At 48.3% G+C, this 7,706-nt stretch overlaps 1 long non-coding RNA gene across 1 annotated transcript; it reads right to left on the reverse strand.

Annotated features, from left to right (window-relative positions):
- Window positions 1-317: 317 nt before the first annotated feature.
- LOC117346469 lies at window positions 318-7,304 on the reverse strand. The gene is made up of 3 exons (XR_004536597.1): window positions 6,576-7,304; window positions 4,684-5,642; window positions 318-608 (listed from the first exon to the last, which is right to left on the reverse strand). It is a non-coding gene; the product is annotated as an uncharacterized LOC117346469 (long non-coding RNA).
- Window positions 7,305-7,706: the final 402 nt, after the last annotated feature.

Here is a 7,706-nt window from a genome sequence, read left to right on the forward strand (position 1 = left end):
CTTTCACTCAACCAATTTCTGACCCAGCTTGTCATTTTGGGGCCCATCCTGAGGGAACTCAGTTTATTTATTAGACGTCTGTGTGGAACACTGTCAAAGGCTTTGCTAAAATCTAAATACACCACATCTATCCAAAGCACCAGTCAAAGAAATTGATCAGAGTTATTTGACAAGACCTACCTCCAATGAATACATGTTGCCTCCAGTCCTGTAATCCACTGGACTCCAGAAACTTCACCATTCTCTATTTTTAAAGCATTTCCATTAATTTGCTTACCACAGAAGTCAGACTTACTGGCCTGTAATTTCCTACTTCTTCCTTACTTCCACTTTTGTGGAGAGGGACCACATCTCATCCTTCTCTAGTCCTCCAGTACAACTCCCGACTACCGAAGCATTGAAAAGGTCAGTCTATGAAGCAAGTAGAACTTCCCTAAGTTCTTCAGCACCCTCAAGGCTCGGATGTATACCATCCAGCCCCATCACTTTGTCTACCTTTAATTTAGCTAGCTCCTCACGAACACAACCCTCTGAAAATCGATCAGGGTCTACCATGCCTCCATCTCTATTTACGTTAGTCTTCTGCGGTCCCACTTCTGGCGCTTCAGCTGTGAACACAGAACAGAAATATTTGTTAAGCAATTCAGCCTTTTCTTTGTCAGTTTCTACATATTTTTCCCCTTCACTTTTGAGTCTCACAATGCCACTTTTGCAGTTCTTCCTATCACTATCTAAAAAATGTCTTATCTCCCCGTTTTACCATATCAGCTATTTTTTTTTTTCATTTGTATCTTTGCTTTCCGGACTACTCGACCAGCCTCTCTTAACTTTTCCAGATATTTTTGCCTGTCTTCCTCTTTCTGTGATCTTTTGTAGTGTATGAAAGCTAACCTTATTCCTTACCGTCTTAGCTATTACTTTTGAGAACCAAAGCAGCCTTCTTTTCCTCTTATGGTTACTTACTTGCCTCACAAAAAAGTCTGTCCCCTTTACAATAACTCCTTTCAGTTTTGCCCACTGCATTTCTACTCTATCCAGATACTTCCTTGATGTAATCCCCCATCCAAATTTCATATTTGTTTTTTAAGTCTAGAGCCTGTACATTTGAATGAGCCCTCTCTATACCTGTCTCATTATTAAACCATACCATCCAGTGATCACTGAATGCCAGATGATCACCTACTGTACAACTGTACTTTCCCTATTTGTTAGCACAAAGTCCAGTATGACCCCATCCCGCGTGGGTTCCATTACCAACTACTGGAACTGTTCTCTTTGTAGAGAATCCAGGATCTCCCTACTTCTAGAAGACCTCGCAATAGGGAAACCCCCAATTAACATCTGGCATGTTAAAATCACCTATTAGTAAAACTTCCTCCTTTTTTTAGATATTGTGACAGGGACATTTAGTGGGTCGCTAGGGAGGCCACTCAGGGTACCTTGCCACAAGGAAAAAGGATGGCTGTGACCAGCGCACAAAATATACCGTGGCTCCCAGGCCCACGGTTGTGCAGTCTCTTTAGGCTCTAAATTCTGCCCTGTAACAGTCAAGGGATTTCCTTATTCCACAGTAAAAACAAAACAATAATAAGCAATATCCTCCTTGGAAAAATCACTTTTACTTTATTCAGGCTTCATAGGGCATTACCATGCTCAAGTCAGAATACCTCATGCATCAGCCATTTCAACGCAAAACATCAAACTTGTAATCCACATGACACCATTAGCATCCTCAGGATAGTCTTTCCAAACAGGGAAACAAAACAAAGAAAAAAAAAATAGGAATCAAAATTCTCCTGTGCCTCATTGGCACCAGTGGGGACTCTGCCCTGTTCCAGCTTCCCTCTTTCTCTTCAAAAGAAAAAAATGTTCTTTTATTCTATTCAACGCTAACCAGGCTCTTACTTAGCTGGACTGATATCGAGCCTATTTCACCAGCCAGCTGGGGTAGGGAGAGCTTTGCCCTCAGCTATAACCTCCCATTCAAAACACAGCACTGTACTTGCTGTGAGATCACTGCAGCCCTGCCCACAAGCCCTCCAGTCTCCGCTTGTAGCATTTACTTTAATGTTCTTTAAACTCCATCAATCAAAATAACCCTAAAAAAGAAAGCATTCCCAAAAGCATTTCTTCTAGGCAAAAGAAAATTCAAAGTTTAACATGCTGTGCTGGAGCCACACCTTGTAATGTGCAGCACCAGAGAAAAAAAAGCACTCAAAACAACATTTAAAATTCAGGTATTCTGACCAGGATTTCCCTGGATATGTCCTCCTTTTCATGGACATGTTCAGGGCCCTGGACGGCCTTTTAAAACCCAGCACTTTGTCTGGATTTTGAAAAGCTTCCCATCAAAATCGCGTCAGGAAGGGGTGCATGTGCAGATGCAATGCGGTGATGTCATCGTGTTGCATCCGCACATGCGTGGATGCCTGATGGGGGCGGGCCTGGGGGTGTGGCCATAGGTCCGGATTTTCCTTTGGGAAAATCTGGTAACCCTATTCTAACCTGCGTTAAGGTAGTTAACTCAGGTCCATGTTCTCCTCAGCCAGCAAGTCGGGACAAAAGGAACTTTCCCACTTCATCTGTTGGTCCTCGCCAATACTTTCTTCCAGGTGCTTTTTCTCTAGACACCATTCCTCTTCCATGTCCCAGTCATCAGAGCAGGGCTGGTGTCTCTTAAAGAGACAATGTTAAACCTACTAGGTCTAGGCTGTTTTCCTTTTCCTTCCTGGAGGGTTGTAGCATTTATGCTGTGCTTAGGGGTAGGACTGGGAAACTGATAAGCACCTGATTCTGATGTGGCACTACTTTTTGCCAGGTCCCTGTCACAATATATTCTGAATGTCTACTATTAAATCTCTGTTCACTTCTTCTGTCTGTGAAAGAGGCCTGTATATTACACCAATGTAAATATATTTACCATTCCCTCTTTCCAAATTGGTCCACAGTGCCTTGCCCTTCAGATCCTGCAATTGTGTGGCTTAAATATGATCTTTAACATATAACACTACTCCCCCTCCTTTTCTTCCTACCCTGTCTTTCCTGAACAGATTACCGTATTTTCACATAGATAACGCGCACCCGTGTAAAACGCGCACACGGGTATAGCGCGCGAAAAACACAACTTTATGTACAGAAATTTTTATATACCGCGCACACCCGTATACCGCGCATGCTGCCCGACTCTCCTTTCGCCCGCCCGACTCTCCTCTGGCCACCCCAACTCTCCTTTCGCCCGCCCTGACTCTCCTCTCCCCCTTGAAGTCCTGTCCCCACCCTGAAAGCCTGATGCCCCCCCCCCGACGTCCGATACATCCCCCCCCCCCCGGCAGGACCACTCGCACCCCCACCCCGAAGGACTGCCGACTCCCCGACAATATCGGGCCAGAAGGGAGCCCAAACCCTCCTGGCCACGGTGACCCCCTACCCCCACCCCACACTACATTACGGGCAGGAGGGATCCCAGGCCCTCCTGCCCTCGACGCAAACCCCCCTCCCTCCAACGACCGCCCCCCCCCCCAAGAACCTCCGACCGCCCCCCCAGCCGACCCGCGACCCCCCTGGCCGACCCCCACGACACCCCCACCCCCCTTCCCCGTACCTTTGGTAGTTGGCCGGACAGACGGGAGCCAAACCCGCCTGTCCAGCAGGTAGCCAACAACGGAATGAGGCCGGATTGGCCCATCCGTCCCAAAGCTCCGCCTACTGGTGGGGCCTAAGGCGCGTGGGCCAATCAGAATAGGCCCTGGAGCCTTAGGTCCCACCTGGGGGCGCGGCCTGAGGCACATGGTCGGGTTGGGCCCATGTGCCTCAGGCCACGCCCCCAGGTGGGACCTAAGGCTCCAGGGCCTATTCTGATTGGCCCACGCGCCTTAGGCCCCACCAGTAGGCGGAGCTTTGGGACGGATGGGCCAATCCGGCCTCATTCCGTCGTTGGCTGCCTGCCGGACAGGCGGGTTTGGCTCCCGTCTGTCCGGCCAACTACCAAAGGTACGGGGAAGGGGGGTGGGGGTGTCGTGGGGGTCGGCCAGGGGGGTCGTGGGTCGGCTGGGGGGGCGGTCGGAGGTTCTTGGGGGGGGGCGGTCGTTGGAGGGAGGGGGGTTTGCGTCGAGGGCAGGAGGGCCTGGAATCCCTCCTGCCCGTAATGTAGTGCGGGGTGGGGGTAGGGGGTCGCCGTGGCCAGGAGGGTTTGGGCTCCCTCCTGGCCCGATATTGTTGGGGAGTTGGGGAGTCGGCCGGGCAAGAGGGCTTGGGCTCCCTCTTGCTCCGATCGTGGATGCGGGTGCGGGTGGGAGCGCGTGCGAGCGGTCGTTCGGGGTGGGGGTGCGAGCGGTCCTGCTGGGGGGGTGAATCGGGCGTCGGGCGGGGTGGGAACTATGTAGAAAAACTTTTGTATACCGCGCTCACGCGTATAACGTGCGAGGGGTATGCGCGGTAGGTAAAAACGCATATAACGCGCGTGTTATATGCGTGAAAATACGGTATAGCCCGGTATAACCACATTCCAGTCATGGTTCTCCATGAACCACATCTCTGCGATCGCCACTATATCCAACTCATCTTCTTCCATCACAGCTTTTAAATCTAGAATCTTGTTTCCCATACTTCAAACATTAGTATATACTGTTTTCCATACATTGTCCCCTTTCCCATCCATGTAGAGCTATTCAGTGATTTACTTACCTGAGAGCTTACACTCATCTGGTGGCTTTGATCACTCTGCCCCATCACTTCTAGTTTAAAGCCCTCTTCAGTAGATTATCCAGCCTGCTGCTGAAGAAACTTCTTCCCTTCTTTGATAGATGGATAGCATCCCTGCTCAGCAGCCCTTGGAAAATCATTCCATGATCCAGGAAGCCAAACCACTCTCGACACCATCCACGTAGCCTTGCATTCATCTTCAGGATGCGTGCTTCTCTGACCTGGCCCTTACCCTCAACAGAGAGGATAGATGAGAATACCACCTGTACACCTGATTGCATCACCTTCTCTCCCACAGTCGCAAAATAATTTTTGATATGTTTGTAGGGGCACCTGGCAGTATCATTAGTGCCAACGTGGATGAGCAGCATCAGATAATAGTTATCAGGCTTGATGAGTCTTGGCAATCTCTCGGTATTTTGGTACCAGGCAGACAGCATACCTCCTGGGACATCATGTCTGGTCTGCAGATGGACGCTTCTGTATTGCTCAGAAGGAAATCGTCAACCACCACTACCTTATGCCTCCTAGTGGTCATGGATCCAGCAATTTTTAGGATTTCAAGCTTTGGTCCTTTCTCTCCCTGGGATGCTCTCATCTCCTCCACTTCCAGAACAGCATACCGGTTCTTCAGTTTAAGGGCGGGTGGAGTAAGAGTACCAATCTTGCAGAGTTCAGTAAATTGAGTCCAGCTGTTTTCCCTGGGCAAGTTACTTAATCTCCCATTTCTCCAGGTACATTAGATAAAGTGTGAGCCCACTGGGCTAGATAGGGAAAAATGCTTGAGAACCTGAATGTAAACCATTTAAATAAATAATACGGGCTAGAGGCTGTCTTCTCTTAGGATTCCGTAGCTGGTGTCATGCTTGTTGCAGTTTTCCAGATCTTGCTGCTTCTAGACAGTATAGTTGGTGAGACCCATATAGCAAGAACTTCTGTAACTGCAAGAAAAATAAAACAAAAAAAGAAAACATTGGTGCACATATTTTAAAAAATACCAGTACATGAGGCGCCCGCATTTTCAAATTTTCCACTTGGCTTTATCCATAACTCTTCTATATCCCTTAGGTCAATATTTCTCAGCCCTATCCTGAAGTCACACCTAGGTAGGCAGGTTTCTGGGTTTATGCTAATTAATTTGTAATGAAACCTGCTGCATGTGACTCTGGGCAAGCCACTTAATCCTCCACTGCCATAGGTATAAAATAAGTACCTGTATATAATATGTAAACAGTTTTAATTGTAACCATAGAAGGGCGGTACAGTGTTCCCCCGGTCGTTCGCGGTCCCGGTCATTCACGGTATTTTCCGACTGCGAACCGCCAACAAAGAGAGGGCAGTGGGAGAGGCAGGAGAGAGCAGCCGGAGTGCCGCGAGTGCAGGAAATCACTCGCGGTTCACTCCAACCGCCTCTTCCTGCACTAAGTCGGGCAGCTCCTGATTGGGTAAGGCCCAACTTAGTGCGGGAAGAGGCGGTCGGAGCATACCGCGAGTGATTTCCTGCACTCGCGACGCTCCGGCTGCTCTCCTGCTGCCCTCTTCAGGTTCCCCCATGAAAAACAGTTTTTTGAGATTCACGGGGGTTCCTGAAACGGAACCCCCGCAAATATCAGGGGAATACTGTATATCAAATTCCATCCCATTTTGCATAGCATATAGAAAACACTGTGCCCAGTATATACAAATTTATCTCATGCATATCTACTACTATTAATTATTTCTATAGCGCACGTGTCAAACACAAGGCCTGCATGCTTTAAAAGAAGTTAAGATGCAGAGAAGGCGTTTTTATTAGCCTTGTGCTGCCTCCCTTCCCCTCTTCTGAGTCCCTGTTGAAGAGAATAGAAAATGACCCCTGGTTTCCCAAGACTCACCGCTGTCTGGCTGAGGAGAGTGCTGGATCCCATACTGTTCTCAGGGGTTCCCTTAGTTCGTTTGCATCTGCGTCGCTTTTCGCTCCTTCAGGAATTCGCTGAAGCTTGAAATCAGCTTTGTGAAGCTATTGAGCGCATGGCTGAGTGAAACTTGAAAAACTCATGGAAAACAGGCCCTCTGAATAGGAGTCAGGATGGGGCTGCTCTCCACGCCTTGAGCATGGTGCTGAGTGGTGACCCTCGAGGTCTCCCCGCGACCAGCCCTAGCAAAGGTGCCCTAGTTGCCTTAATTCGGCGGCGTCTTCCGGAGATTGGTGGTGGTGATTTTTCTGCTCAACGTGTTGTGGTAGGGGGCAAGGGAGGCATGTGGCCAAGGAAGACTGCAGGCTGGAGAAGGGAAGGCTGGATGAGCGTTGAGAGCTTTTCTATTAGTCAGTCATTAATGGTATTTTCTGACTGGAAGAGGTGGTCAGAAAATATTGCGAATCGTGAACCGCAAATTCGGAGGGGTATACTGTATTTGCATTTTTGTGTGTAATGTGAATTGCAAGTAATATAGTTATGATCCTGCATAGCGGTTTAAATGGTAAATAGAGTGTTCCTAATAAATGCTTTTGATATAAAAGTTTAGCAGGAAGTTAAGGACATAAATTTGTTTTTCTAATCTCCTTAAGAATTAGCCTCTTCATAGAGATATGACATCAGCTATCACTCCAAATGTCGCTCAAAATCTGCCATTGTGAAAAAAAAGCATTGTGGCTTTTAGTTTCAGTTTTAATTAGTTGAGGCTCATGTGTGCAAAGGCTATTTTGCTTGGAGGTAAATATGTACCTTATATACTCAAATATAAACTGACCTGACTATAAACAGAGGTAACCTTTTCCTTCCCCAAATAAAGAGAAAAAAAGGTTTAGTTGAATATAACCCCCCTCCCTCCCCTGACAGGCTCTGCCCCCAGCCCCCCTCCCTGCTCTGGCAGGCTTTGCACCCTGCCCCCTCTCCCTCCCTGTCCTACCAAGTTCTGCACCCTGTCCCCTCTCCTTTCCTACCCTGCCAGGTTCTGCATCTTGTCCCCCCCCTCTCTCCTGATGCTTTGCAGCCCTCCACCTGGTTTGCTGTAAGCCCTGGTGG

Source organism: Geotrypetes seraphini, chromosome 12, assembly GCF_902459505.1.
Source record: "Geotrypetes seraphini chromosome 12, aGeoSer1.1, whole genome shotgun sequence".
NCBI classification, from domain to species: Eukaryota; Metazoa; Chordata; class Amphibia; order Gymnophiona; family Dermophiidae; genus Geotrypetes; species Geotrypetes seraphini.